Source organism: Ornithodoros turicata, chromosome 6 (assembly GCF_037126465.1).
Source record: "Ornithodoros turicata isolate Travis chromosome 6, ASM3712646v1, whole genome shotgun sequence".
Lineage (NCBI taxonomy): Eukaryota > Metazoa > Arthropoda > Arachnida > Ixodida > Argasidae > Ornithodoros > Ornithodoros turicata.
The window spans coordinates 15632264-15647451 of record NC_088206.1 but is presented as its reverse complement, the minus strand read 5'-3'; the positions used below and the strand labels follow the sequence as shown (position 1 = coordinate 15647451).

The window sequence follows — 15188 nt, the reverse complement described above, 5'->3', positions numbered from 1 at the left end:
TCAGCGTTTGAAGATGATGGCGTTTAAACACGAGTGCATGAGTTACCAGGAACAACCAATAAACAATCAATCAATCAATCAATCATAACCTGAGGTGACAAAGAAGAAAAAAATTTCAATGTTTCTTAACCATGTTTCTCGTGCTACTAAATAGCGTCCATGATTTTTATAACCGGAGACATAAAAGCAATAATCCGGACCAGTGGGTAGCCGATGACAAAGATACACGCACAATGAAGTGCAGCAAATTTCGAAATTTTAAACGAACAAAACCATAGTCAGTTTTTATTAAACTGCAGCATTTCTCAGAAATCCAATTTACAAGACACGTAAACAAGATTGCACAGAATGCAGAAGCATCATAGACGTGTGCACATATAGCAATGCAGGATACACACCCTGTAGTCAAGTAAATATTGCTCTTTTTCCTTCCTTCATCATTTCCAATTGGAGGGGGGGGGGGGAAGCAATGACCTCATTAGCAGGTGGGCAAAGTAATCGTCCAACCAGGATGTATTTTCCTTCGGTTCTTTTAACAGGCAGCGTCAGTTATCCTTTCATCATCAAGCCATCAAGCGTCGTGGTTGCGCCTTTTCCCACCTGGTGTTCCTCATTACAATGCAAAACAAAAATAAGCTCAAGCGGATGCAGCAAGTGCATGCGTAGGATAAGGATAAGATGAAGTGTGTGGCACATGTCATCCATCCCAGAGTTGGGGAAATTACTTCAATTTTGTAGGGCACTGCCATTACTGATTAGAGTTTTGTAAGCTTCCGTGCTCAGTCATGCATTACTAATGTCCAGCCTCTTCCTCGAAGCACGCGCCGCAAGGGGAGGGAGAGTGGAGTTTAACCTGATGATATGTCATTACACATTACCCCTCAAAAACGTAATGGCCTCACATTATTCGTTGCTCTTCTACAAATTATAATGCATGTTGAGTTTTTCATAGTTTCCATTCTTTGAAGCCTCCAAAAGCATGGGATTTTCTAGAAATTAAAAAAGTCCAGTTACCACCCCCAGTTTTGCTAAATGAAAATAACACCTAAAAGTCCGGACCCTACATATATATATATATATATATCCAGTTAGAACTGACATGCAGCACAGCATTTGCTCTACTGCAAAGCAAAAACATAGAACGATAACATACATAATTGTGACAGGTATCTTGACTTTCATAAATGAATGAAGTACAGTAACTCACAATTTATTGTACGCATCAACATATGATACATTATTGAGTAATACGGGTAAGTCGCACTCAAGTTAAAATTCTGTAAAAATCTAGCTCTCCTCGATCACATGAACCGCCATGCACGGTACTGACCATGCAGATGGGCCCCCACCCTTATAAATACGGCACAGGTTGAATGTTTGTTCTTGGCTATGTAGTCAGTGTTTCCCGAGAAAGGTGTGTCATTCTTGTTTTGACTGATGTATTCATTTTCTCCTGCAAAAGGTTATATTCACTTGTGGCACGTGCAGGGACGCGTAATAAGACATGCAGTTGTCCACCTGCCCCGCAAAGACGCCTCCCACAACTCCCCACGAACGTTATATCAGATTCGTAATACGATAGTGCGCTAACGTCATCCGCTGATCCCATAAGCATGTAAGCATAAGCGAGCAGAAGACAACTCCTCAACGCATGCGCAATAGACCAGGCGTATGCGTGCTCGTGCGCAATCCTCCGCTCGTCATAATACAGCACACCTCACCGTAAAAGGAACGCAAAAAAGATCGACATAAAAAGCAGCAAAGTGGCTGGCCAAGGCCAGCGGAAGCAAGCTACGGCCCGGCAACCTTGACACGAGAGCATTTCCTCCGCCGCCAGGGACCCGTCGGCATTTCTGGTTTTGTTTCGCAGCTGTACCCCGTTCTTCCGTTGACAGAAAATGTTGCCCGTCGGCCTTCGGTGTCTTGCTTTTTTATTTACATGTGACGCCCTCAGCCAAGGATACACTTCCGAACTAGAAAAGCGAACACGCTTTCCGAAACGTACATGTTGGGCGGGCGTACAAACTTCGATGCCACATGTTCTCTCTCTCGAGGGATGGATTTCTAGACGGTGTGTACCGTGCTCTTCGCATTTTTCGTTTCCCATTTTAACGTTTTCCGCACCCAATATAATTTGTCACACCTACCCGAATAGTAAAATTGCTCTGAGGATCCCGTCAGAATGGCAGAATAACGAGCTCACACCCGGAGAGGATGTTGTAAGCAGGCGAGCAACCGTTTTCGTCTCCGGAAACGCAATAAAGTTGTTGCTGTCCCGGGAGTTCGAAAGTTGTGCACCATTATCAGGGAGTTTTCGAAGATCGGAAGCATTCCATGAGAAAACGATATGACACGATGAGGAAGCTGTCAAATCAAATATCACCGCGACGTGATGTCACCGCTTCGAAGGAATGAAGCGATCTTATCACGCCTTCGGAAACGTCATCGTGGACACCTTCGGATCCACTAAAACTTGCTATTGATATAGAGTTTTAGTCATCGTACGCTATCGCCATTGCGTAGGTAAGGGATAGCGTTGGTTGTTCTGTGCGCTACGCGAAGTTCTCTTTCAGTTATGGGCGTGCGCAGAACCATCAACGCTATCCGTTACGTACGCTATTGCCTTTGCGCACGTAAGAGATAGCGTTGTTAGTTCTGTGCACGCGCAAAATAAAGAGCTTCGCGCAGTGCGCGGAACCACCAACGCTATCCCTTACGTACGCAATGGCGATAGCGTAGATGTACTAAAACGCACTATTGTCTCCGATCTTGTTTAACGGTTTTTGGCGCAACAACATTCCCCGATCTTGTGATCCGATTCAGTTGTGATCATGCAACAGATCCAGTATATACGACCAGACGACTGGTAACGCGGGAATGGCTCGACTTCCCCGTGCGATGAGTCTATATTTCTGTTGTCCCTGCTGGCGAACGTCCCCTTCTGTAATTGAAAACCGATTTCCTCTTTTTTTTTCTCTCTCCTCTGGGCTGCTAGAAACGATTTGGAATGCAGGATGAGGAGGAGGTTACACTTGTAATAAGCCGATGTAATGTAGGCCAAGCGGCCACCAAGAGATCGGTGCAAAAACTGGGAAAAGACGCGTCTTTCCAGACAAGTGCCGCTGGCCAACACCTTGCGCTAAGAGGAAAAGGCAGCTCGCGCCACCTGAACACACTGCGTCCAAGATAGTTTACTCACCAGCAACAGCCTGGCGTCACAACCTTTTCGTCGTCGATTAGCTTTAGTTCAGTTTAGGTGAATGAGAACAATGTTAGTTATTGATTATAGATTAAACGAGAAAAGAAAAATGGGAGTTGTTAGTCCCGACGGGGTAAGGACTGGCTACTCCACTAGTTGTAGTGTGAGGAAATATGTAGTGACAACAAAAAATGGCTGCCTCTCTTGGGCATTCTGTATATTGTCATACTAGAGCCAATTTCTGACCATGATCTGCTAGCGTTCGCACACGTTTCAGCTTCCTTCTCTTCAGTCTCTTCTTCTCCTTCGCTATAACTGTTGTGGACGGACTTACACGGCTGTCAGCAATGATGGGCCATATAAAGCAAAAAGCCAGACTAAGGAGCACAGAAATGAAGGGGTCAAGGCCTCTAGATATAAGATACAAACTGACAGATAGCAGCCTGCGCGAATCTCACGACATAATCGAATCGAGTAGGAGACTATATAATACGGTATGTCTGACGCCAACGATAGGAATGGAGATAAGATCACCGGGTATCGACAAGAGTAGACGACTTCAAAAATCGTGAACAAAGTAGGATAACGCAAGCTAAGCTGGTGTAAACGTGAAAAGGGCATCATGTCCTAGAGTTTGAGGGTTTACCTGTCCTCTTGTCCTGCCTCAAGCTCAAGGAAATGCCTTTTTCAAAAACTGTTTCATCATCGACTCTGAAACTGTGCTTGAGTAGTTGTGCCACGTCGTCACTGCGAACATAGCATCCAAATAGAGAAGGACAGTCACTTCGCATGCAGTCGGGTTTCCGGAAAAGTTTAGCAGTCCAAAGTAAGCAAAAGAAAGCAAGGATATGAACTAACTGTTCTCGCCTCAGGGCCAGTTCGATTCGCGGTTGTTAAAAACTATGCTGGAGGACTCTTGACATTCAAATACTTTTGGGAAATGATTGTAGTGGCTACAGTGCAACGACACGAGATAGCCGGCATGTAAGACGCGTAAATGGACTGCCTTGAAGCGTTAGGAATGCTGCACAAGAGCTTCGCTTTTACACTGGAAGCATGACAAGGTATAATTTATTACCCTTTACCGATTAAAGCGGCAATGATGGATGACTAACTCGTTCCCGATTAATACCAACCTGAGCCTAAAAGAGACTTTTTTTATCCTCATGAACAAGACAGTGCGATGGCGGCCATGAAATGTCTGAATGCATGCAGAGCTTGTGCATGAAAGGCATTGGACAGCTACATATACAGGGCGTTTATATATATATATATATATATATATATATATATATATATATATATATATATATATATATATGCTGCACCGTTTTTGCAGGTGGGTTATACGACCTGCGGACATCCTCTCGAAGATTAACTACTAGACGACTAAGTACCTAATATTCATAAAAAGATAACTCTTCCATTAGGGCATTTCGGGCAAAAGTGAGACAGCACAATGGGAGACAATCCCCGTTGAAAGCCACGCTATATAACGCTTTATAAAAAAAAAAAATCCTTAAACGAGCACAGAGAGGTAGAAAATCCAGCAAACAGGTAAGGAAAAAAGAGCCACAGGAAGAGAGCAGCTGAACTTTGGAACGAGATTTTTCTTCTTCTAGGCGAAAAATGCGACAAACAAAAAGCGAAAGAAAAACTCCCTGCATACTTGCAGATATTAAAAGCAACTGCGTACATATTTGGCCGTATCACATTATGCACACATTAGGGATGGGCCAACCGAATCCGCGAATCCTCGAATCCTAGGCAAGGATTGGAGGATCGAATCCTAGGAAAGGAGCGAATCCGAATCCCAGTAACCAAAAGAGTGAATCGAATCTTTCGAATCCACCAATCACGTTGGTTTGTTTCTTTATAAAATTGGTGCCTCCGGAGTCCGCCGAAAGCCCGCTTGGCCTGTGTGCCCTGGGGCACCAAAACCACAGCATAAAGCTTAGACGTTACAAGTTTAGAAGTGACACGGTTTTGCTTTTGATTGTCGATCTCTTACTTTTATGGAAGAAATTCAGCCTCGAGAGTTTATGTATTTCCTGCAGTCGATGAACAAGATGTTAAATAATGTACACTTTGGAAGAAGTACTATATGCGCATGTTTTCTCCTGAAAGTGAACTATCATTTAATTTGTTTTTCATTAGACGAAGATATCAAATTCTGCTCCAAAACACTTTTCAGTAGAAGTGTTTTTCTCCCTGGCTCTTTAAATTATCTTTAAAAGAAAGGATTCCTCGTCCCATCTCTAGTACACATACTGGCGTGGATCGGGAGGGTGTCGGATGTCCAGCCCCCCCCCCCCCCCCTCCAGAACTGGATCCGGCCCTGCACATGCATTTCCGACCGTAAAGAACACGAATAATAATGTGCAGTTCCATATACGTGTATTCGACATTCATGAACGCATTTTCGTTTCGTTTCGTTTCTGTTGGGGGAGGCGGGATGGGGTAAAAGTCAATGTGTCCGCAACGAAAAAGTAGCTGGCTCGAAAGAGATGCAGAGGAACATGTCATGAGGAATGAACCTCACGTGAGCGCCTTCGTGGTATGTTCTATCGAAAAAAAGCCAGGCCTAATGGTGGTCACGGCCATGCACAGTCGTCCACGGTGGTGCCTCTCTTTCTTGCCTCTTGCACGCATCGATTCGCTCGGACGAATTCTTCCTCTTGTTATGCGGCCCCCTTTGATGCAACCTGCCCTGCACTATACGAGAAGCACTCTCGAAAGCGGGAAGAGAGATGTGACGCAAGGATGGCAGTGGGAGACCCGACGACACGCTGTATTTGACGGCGGGGCTTTCGGTTGCCAAAGGTATATATACGTAGTCGCAAAAGGAGGACTTCGGAGATTATATTTCTCTCTTTTCATGACGCCTTGTTGCTGTCAGAATCAATTCGAACTTTTTTTGTGCGTGTGTGCATTTCAGAATAGACAAAGACGTACGAGGCGAGGTCCACAAACGGGGATCTCCCCAGCACCCCCCCCCCCCCCCAGCCATTTCCCCCAACACTATATCCAGGTCTTGCATCAACCCACACCTTCACAAAAAAAGCCAGCAGATATGGATGTCACACACACCACGAAATGCCAACACTCTGAGAGAGAGAGAGAGAGAGTTAGAAAGAGAAAGGGAGTACTTTCAGTCCCTTTAGAGACTAGACGCATGCCACCGTCATTACTCCCTTTCGTGACTAAACGCGCGGAAGCTTATGCGAGATTTTTCGAGACTACGTACAGTGTTGGGGGAGCAAATTTCGGGGTCACAGGACTAAAATGGGGATAGTAATTACAATGTAAAGGATTAGAAGAGCTGTAATAGTTCCCCAATTTCCTCATTTTCCTCGCTTAGAGTGAACACCCTGCGCGGACTTCTGGCCACATCGACTTTTTCAAACAGCTCTTCAAACAGAATTGCTTGGACTTTTTCAAACGGGCCAGGAGGAAGGGGAGTTGGGCGTGTCGGACGGAACTTCCTCGAACTACAACTGATTCCGTGTTTACCACCGCGGGGCAACAATGGCTGTCGCGTCAGACTATATCATACCACACGCTCCTTGCCCCCAGCAAACTATATATTCATCGGGGGCCCTCAGGTCCAAGATACCGAGCAGCCGATCTCCTCTGACGCGAACTGCTAAGGCTCATCAACTTCCTATATGTTTTGATAACATATAGGAAGTTGATGAGCCTGAAGATGATGAGACAGAACAGCACACGCACATAAAAGTTGTTTGGCGTCAGTCAAAACGTCTCTTCGCATAATCCTTGAGAAGAACCGAACAGAGAAGAGGCAGGTTACGTAATCGATAAACGCAATTTTTCACAGACGTGATACGTTCAGACTCGCTGGTAATTCCCGTTTAAAGTCAATCGTTGCACCTCTCGAAACATCTAAAAGACCGCAACAGCTGCAGATAGGAAGCGTGATTCGTAAATTTCCTTATCGAATAACACAAGTATCAACTTCCTAATTTACGCTACAGGTCGCGATTGACTGAGTTACTACACATAACTCCTGTCAAAGAGAGGGCAACGAAAGCAGAAAATATACGGAGCAAGCAAAAGCCCAAAATGTGCGATAAACCGTGAACGCTGCAACCCTTCCGTTCGACGACATTCGGCTGCTACTCGAACTCTTCGCAGAGTTGAAATGCAACACCAAAATACGCCCTCACCTCCACGTCCCATCGTCACCTGCCAAGCCGACCTTACGCCGCCACCACAGACAGAAACCACCGCACCGATTCACACGAGGTCGGCACCACACTGAGACCACTGCCAGTCCGAACCGTACTCTTTCCACCTGTCTCCAACGCGACCCGCACGTCCGAAACGCTGAACGGTCAGAAAAAGGGAAGGATCGAGCTTTTCCCACGAAACCTTTCCCACGACTCAGCCAAATAGGGAGAAAAAGTATCCTTTCGTGCGAGGTTTCTGAACCTTTCGGCTTGCGAAAACGCTTACGCCATGCACCTCAGTCTTTTCAAAAAACAAAAGGGAAAAAAAGGAACCGAGTAAAAGGGGTCGAGTTCCCAAAACGGGGTTCACCTTTTTTAGGGGAAAAAGGGGGTTTCTCGCCTCGCGCGCTCCCGTACCGGAGCGGGTCTCCAAAACGACCCGTAAAAAAGCATTTTCAACCCTTTTCTGCCTTTCACCCTTGAGGCCGCAGCGTTTTCGTCATCTTGGAAGCGAAGACGGGATTACATAATGCAGGGGAAGAAAGTTGTTTTTCTCTCCCTGGTGCGTGTCCCTTACGTGTGAGGGGAAAAGGGGAATGTACTGGACCGAGGCATTTCGGATGTTTTCTATTTCTTTTTTCGGACTTTTCGTTTCTTGGCGGTTGCGTGATGTAGTTTATCGCTCGTGGGCGCAGAAACAGAGGTCGTTGCCATGATATATGTTGTGCACGTAGACGGCAAAAACAGTGAGAAAGGGGGGAATTTGACGAGAGAGAGAGAGAGAGAGAGAGAGGGGTGTCATATTCCCCCGCCAACCAATCCTTCTCTTAAAAGGACGCGTCTGGTACGAAAATGAGAATAAAAGGAACAAGTGTAAAACAGGAGTTTTCAGCTAGTGATAGTTTTTTAAAATCATTATTATCTTACCTATAGATAGTCCTAATGGGGTCCAGTATAGTACATGAAAGATGCGAACGAGATGAACGAGCAATGTGAAGAAACAGCAAACGTTAGTTTTCTCTCACCCCTTTACCCGGCTATTTTTCGCGTCATCCTTTAGGGTCTATTCACATGACGTCATCCGTAGGCGACCGCCACTGTCGCTAGCAGGCAGATGTGCTGCCATCGGCCGCCATATTGTAGGTCCCATCCAGGCCGTCACCCATATCGCACTCGCCGTATATTTGTTATTTCAAAGTTATTGTGCCGAAAGATGAAAGTCACTGAAAAGGTTAGCCAGCTGTAGGGATCGAACCCACATCTTCTGGATTACCGGTCCAGGGCTCTACCAATTGAGCTAAGCTAACACGCCTCTCCAGCGACTTTCGGCGTGCGTCATCTGAAGGGACGACAAACCAGCCACTCACCCTCCTTTCACTCTTACATTTTTGCTCACTCATACACACATTCATACGACGGAAATCGACGCAAGCGGCACCTGTAGAGGCTTTGTTTGTATCTGTCCCTTCTATGTTGTTCCAGCCTCAGAACATCAGTTTCTCTCTTATTGTGCTGTGTGATTTGTAGCATATCCAAGTAATGTCCATGTTTTCGACGTTAATTGTCATCCAAAAAGCATCCAATGGCAGCGAAGGAATGCGGGAACATAACTTCGAGGGACCTATACTGTATGGCTGAGAGGTGACTTCAGTGAATAAACCTTTAGGGGGACCGTGTGACACCTAAACGGGGGGGGGGGGGGGGGGACACCATGCCACCCGTTCTATGCATTCTCAAGTGGAACCGCACGTTGGCGTGGCGACCGCCGTAATTAGAAATAGAAGGGCTGATTTTCGAAGTGCGAATACTGTGGAACCTTTCAAGGGTGCGAACGAAGAGAAGGTAGACAAACTGCACAGAAGCAACAACCATATTTATTAGAGATGGGACGAATCCAGAATTCTGCGATTCCGAATCCAAATCCGAATCCAAGGAAGGTTCTGCGAATCCACGAATCTCAAATCCTTTCTTTAAAAAGAGTTCAAAAAGCCAAGAAAAAACAGAAAAAAACTTCTACTGGAGAGTGTTTTGAAGCAGAATATGATAGATTTTCTTATTGAAAAAAAAAAATAATAATAATAGTTCAGTTTCTGGAGAAAGTATATCCACAGGGTTCTTAATTTATTTAACATATTGTTCATCGATTACAAGAAATACATAATTTCTCGGGTCTGAACTTTTTCTATAAAGCTAAGGCAACAATCAAAAGCAAAACCATATTACTTTTAAACTTGTAATGTAACAGTTCCTACCTGAACTCTTTCAGTCCAGAGCAATGTAAACAAAGAAACAAGAAAACACCCGTCGGTCAATGAGGCTTTCAGCGGACTCCGGAGGCGCCAATTTGAAAAAAGAAACGAACAAACGTTGCCGGTGGATTCGAAAGATTCGATTCGCCGTTTTAGGCACTGGGATTCGGTTTCCCGAATCTCGAATCCCTGCATAGGATCCGTGGATTTCCCTAATGTTTTAGGGAGTGACTTTTTCGGGTTAAATGCCTTTCTCAGATTCGGGGGGTAGAAATCGGGCGCTATTTTTAAATCTAATTCGGGGGAAATCGGGTGATAATTTAGCCTTCGGGTGTTATCGGGTGTTTTTGTTTCTCCTCTTGTCTATTATGTCCTTTCCTAATATCTCTTTTTTATTCTTTTGTTGTTGTTTTTTGCGAGATCATGACCTTCCAGCGGTAATCCCCGAAGGCATAGACAGTGTTGACACACCTGAGTGTATTGCTTGGAAAGTAAGTGACCCATTCCTACATGTGTTACACGTGGTGACCTTTGTTCATCTTCAGTGGAAACGTCACTTGAGGATTTAATAGTGACTGGAATTCGGGGAGAAATCGGGTTTAACCCGAACTGGTCGGAGGTCAGTTCGGGGGGGAATAACCGGGCGGAGTTTAACCCGAAAAAGTCACTCACTCCCTATTTATAATGTATCTAACAGTGCGCAATGAGATACAGCCACTCGCGTCTGTTTGTATCAAAACACCTGTAATGTTACGTCGAGAGGATGCTTATTTGGTGTCTCACAAAACCCTAGCTCGTTAGCAAAGGCTAGGCACATTTCTCTGCCTCCAGCCACTTGTGTCATTAAGTTTTTGGCTGAGTCTCGTGTTCCTTTCGTCCTTTTGGCACATCACTGCGCACATAGCTTCGTCACTGAAACCTACATCGTGCGTCCGCTTTATCCATACAAATAAATACGTGCGGTCGCAACATATTGTCTGAACTTGTGCCGCAGTTTTTCCAATATCTTCAGAAACAATAACCATAAAGAGATACTATACAGAGGAAAAAGGAAAAGAGGAAATTATCCAGATGGGGACTAGACCACAAATATGCAGTTCACCACTGGCAAGACGGTTTCTTTTTCCTTTTTTTTTACCCCGTCTACCGCCGTGGGCTTGCAGCACGACTGTTCTGAAATGGTCGGTGCGTAAGTACTAAACTTTTTGAACAACGTCATACCTCCGTTCTTACTCTGGGGCATTTCAACCAAATTACCGGGAGCAACATCGCCTCTGGACGCCGGCGATGAAACACCCCAATTATTATCTCCAAATAAAGTTGCCGTTTGGTCGGTGCATTTGACGGTGATAGAGTATCCAGCGGTACATTTCACCGGCACGAAAGCGGCAACTGTAAATTATTGATCACTGTGGAGGTCCCCATTCAGTTTCATCGAAACTAGGAGAAAAGAAATAGGATACATTCGCTCATGTTGCGCGCACCTCATGCAATGGCCAAACGCGCGTCACTGCGACTCTAGTGGCCTTTGTGACGTAGGAAGTATAGAGATCTGCGCGGGCCGACTTTTTCGAGCCCGACCCGGCCCGGGCCTTCCTGTTTTTATGTGGCCCGGCCCGGCCCGGCCCGGTGACCCAGCGAATAATGCAGGCCTGGCATGTCCAGTTGTAAATTTACAAAGTCCAGAACGCACGCGGGTTGCCCCAGAAGTTTTTTGTGGAAATAGAGAATGTTGTGGACTGACTCCTCGCAATCGCTACCCCTCTCACCAAGCTTTGGAAGCGTGATGGTGGAAGACGTAAGGAGTCGTGAGCAATGCGAGGTGGCTTTGGCAAGAGTCTATAGAGGATGAAACAATGCGCAATAATACAGCGCCGTTTGTTTGTTCTAGAAAATATATGCACAGGAATCACGCGAACATGTGATCATATGAACTATAATATCGAATTAGCACTGTATCGAATTAGCTGCGTGACCCGGTTCGGCCGGATACACATTTGTTGGCCCGGCAGGAACACACCGCAAAGAAGAAGCCCGTGCCCGTGCAGAGCTCTAATTGGAAGCATAGAAATCATGAGAAATGAAACATCTGGTCCCTTAGAAGTCGGCCCAGGACGCACATATCCCCCAGAGGTCTAGTCGTGACGTTGCCAACCTCTGTGAGGCCGACAACGGCGAGCTCGTTGAGCACTACCACCGGACCCTATTGAAGAGCCCTTTTAGGTGTTTGCACAGTTATAGCAAGGCAACAGTTCTAGTGTGGCAAAAAAAAAAGACGATCGCACTCCACACGTCACACAGCTGGCTACCCGACGGCTGTCACGCCTGGTACTTTCCCCGGGGGCCACATCGCGGCGCCACCAGTTTGTCGCACAGTCCCTAGCAGAGGTGGGCAAAAGTCCTCACGGTCTTTGCCCTCACCTCAGTTTTTTTCGAACGGAGCTTTGTCCTCACCTCACCTCACAAAAAATCTGGAATTTTTCCTCACCTCCCCTCACCTAAAAAAATCCAGAAAATTTTCCTCACCTCTCCTCAAAGTCTTTCAAGAAAATTCCTCACCTCACCTCACAATGTTTTTGAAACTTTTCCTCACCTCGCCTCAAAACTGTTTCAAAAAATTTTCCTCACCTCACCAGGTTTTTGAAACTTTTCCTCACCTCACCTCTCTATTCTTTAAGAAAAATTTCCCTCACCTCACCTTACCTTGCTCTAAGAATATTTTCCTCACCTCACCTCAAGCATCGCTCAAAATATTGCCCCTCACCTCACCTCACCTCAAATTCCGTGAGGTGAGGGAGAGGGATCCCTCACCCTCGCGTGCCCTCGTGAGGGTGCCCACCTCTGGTCCCTAGTATATGAGACGCAACTTTTTGACGCCTAAGTCACCGCAAAACTGTGACATGTACTGCCAGGGGACACGCTGTGCTAAAATCGCCTGTCAGTACTTCGCCGTCCCATGTTATCTCTGTCGCGCTTTAAAGTTTTTTTTTTTTTTAATTCCGTGTTAGCGCCGCGAAGCAACTGTGGCTATGAGCGGCGTACAGACGTGGACATATGGAGAGAGGATAGCAGGAAGGAGCGGGGGAAAGGGGAGTTAGAATGCATCCTGGGCTGACTTCAGGGGGAACTGTGGCGACTGTGGCACACACACGCATAAAGAGACGATGATGAGATGGGGCTGATGCGGGATGCCGGCCAGCAGGCTGAGCGCTGCTTCAGTGCCATTTGTAGATAGCGAGAGACCATTACACTGTTCTCATCTCGCCCTAGCGAAATCTGTTAACCACATTGTCTATTGTCCGCACGTGGCGATGGATCGAGTAGGAGTAAGGACACAGACAGTATTCATGCCAAATTGACCGCAAGCTGCTCTGTAATCCATACAGCTGTTGGATGGTTCAGGGCGAAACCTGAGTACGCAAGTCCGTGGGGATCCACAGCTGTACTTTCAGCACGGAGCTAAAGGGAACATCGCGAATATAATCGCCAAAGGGTGGTACATGTAACGTCTGACGATCAGTTATCACGATCATGACACAAATTAAAACATGAAACAAAAAAACAAAAGTTGTTCGATTAAATGCTTCTAGAGCAACCAATGCTAACGTCCTCTTGTATAACCTACAGATATCCCATTACGGTTGTATAGAACTAACTTTCGAGTTCAAGTATGAAACAAAAGCGAAGCAAGGAAAGGAAAGAAAAGAAAAAAAAAAAGAAGATTGCACCTTCGGGCATCGTGCCGAACGCGTTTAAACATGGTCTCTCTCTCTCTGTCTTTATATATATATATATATATATATATATATATATATAGGGAAGTCACGTGACCACATAACCATGGCCGTCAGGAGTCCTTCGACATCGGGGAGGAGGAGGGGTGGATTTTTACAATGATGAGTACAAGTAGTAAAGTGACACATGCATGACGCAGTTCTAGAATGACTCGAAATATGCTGAAACCTTGCGGCACCTGGTTAATTATGCAATGGCCAGGGTAGTCACGGAGACTGTACCGGTGCACATGTTCAAAAGTAAGAGATTTTCCTCTCTCTCTCTCACACACACACACACACGCCGCCCTCAACTTCCGACGTCCCTGTACATTAGGAGACCACGTCACGTGATCATGTGGTGTCACGTGGTGGTTAGCGCTGTAAAGCTAAGCTGTCGCTTTAAAAGAAAATTGACAACATTTACATTTCTTTTATGCGAAGATAACATTTGGTTGGATTGATTATCATGGGCAAAAGATGATTAGTATATGCTCAAAACTCTAGCCAATGAGCTACCGAGGCCGGTTCAGTTACGAGAGACAGGCTCCAAACGAGAAGTACAACAAGCGCGTGACAGCTTAATGGATAGGATGATAAGAAGTTGAGGTTGGTAACATAATAAACACGCTTCATGCCGTCGACGTCGTCTATACTCGGCGACCGACCGACACGACGACCCCGTAGAAACTGGACAGACAAGGCGCGTTAGCGTTAATTGTGCAATTACGGCAGACACCTTTACTGACAGCAGTTTAACCACCTTGAAGCGGCTGACCTGAGCTGTACTTTGAAATACGTCTGGTACCATCTGCGTAATAAGTCTATCATCAAGATTCAGTAACAACCTGAATGAATGAAAGTGATGTTATAACGAGGTTGACAGCGCAGTTGCTGTTGAACGCGGACGGGGGGTATACCCGTGTGCGTTAGCGCAGTTTCTCAGTAAAAACCCCACAAAAAAAAAAGAAAGAAAGAAAAGAAGAAAGCAGAAGAATGAAAGAGCTGGAAGGGATATCATGCTACTGACTATTCTGACAACTGTATAGACAACGAACTACTTTGGCAACACAGTGACAATTTTCAGACCACTGCGAGTAGGGGTAATGTGTATTTTTGCCTAGAAATCGGAGACGAAAAGTAGGAGAAAAAAAAAAACACCGAAAAGACGCGTTGATTCTATACAGGAGTGCCTTCCTCAACATTACGAGAAAAACGATCGGTGTTACTTAAATTGTGGTAAAGCGTTTTGGGAAGTACACGTGCACGTACTCGTCTCTCTGTTCGTGTTTTCTGTTGAGTGACATCATGGGTAATTCGATCACGGTAATTCGAACATCACGGTAATTCGATCACTTTTCTTTATTTCTTTCTCAAGCAGCCCGTGCAAAGATTAAATATGAAAAGCGAGGCAAATACTGAAACAGCAAAAATCGACATGGGAGGCAACTCCCAGAGAGGCAACCGTGGGCGAAACCACGTGCTTTCGAGAACCAATAGGAAGGGCGTACGTGCTTTCGAAGGCTTGTATCTCGCTAAGTACTATACACGTAGAAGAAGAAGAATCCTTCCTTTTCAGTATTCTGGTCAGATAATACTTACTTCAATATTCTGGTGTATAGTACAATGCGTGTATGATGTAATGAACCGAAAGTTGAATTCACGACTTTGTCAGATGTTGAACAGAGGGAACATTAGGGCAGCCACAGAATGTGTATCGTATACTCTCTTATGGCGAATTCGGGTGGTCATTTCGGAGCAACTTTTTTTGCCAGAT

At 45.6% G+C, this 15188-nt stretch overlaps 1 protein-coding gene across 8 annotated transcripts in view; it reads right to left on the bottom strand.

Annotated features, from left to right (window-relative positions):
- The window catches only part of LOC135399243 (orphan steroid hormone receptor 2-like), a 63106-nt gene that overhangs the window by 19573 nt on the left and 28345 nt on the right, over positions 1-15188 (bottom strand). The gene's annotated exons all lie outside the window — the stretch shown is intronic.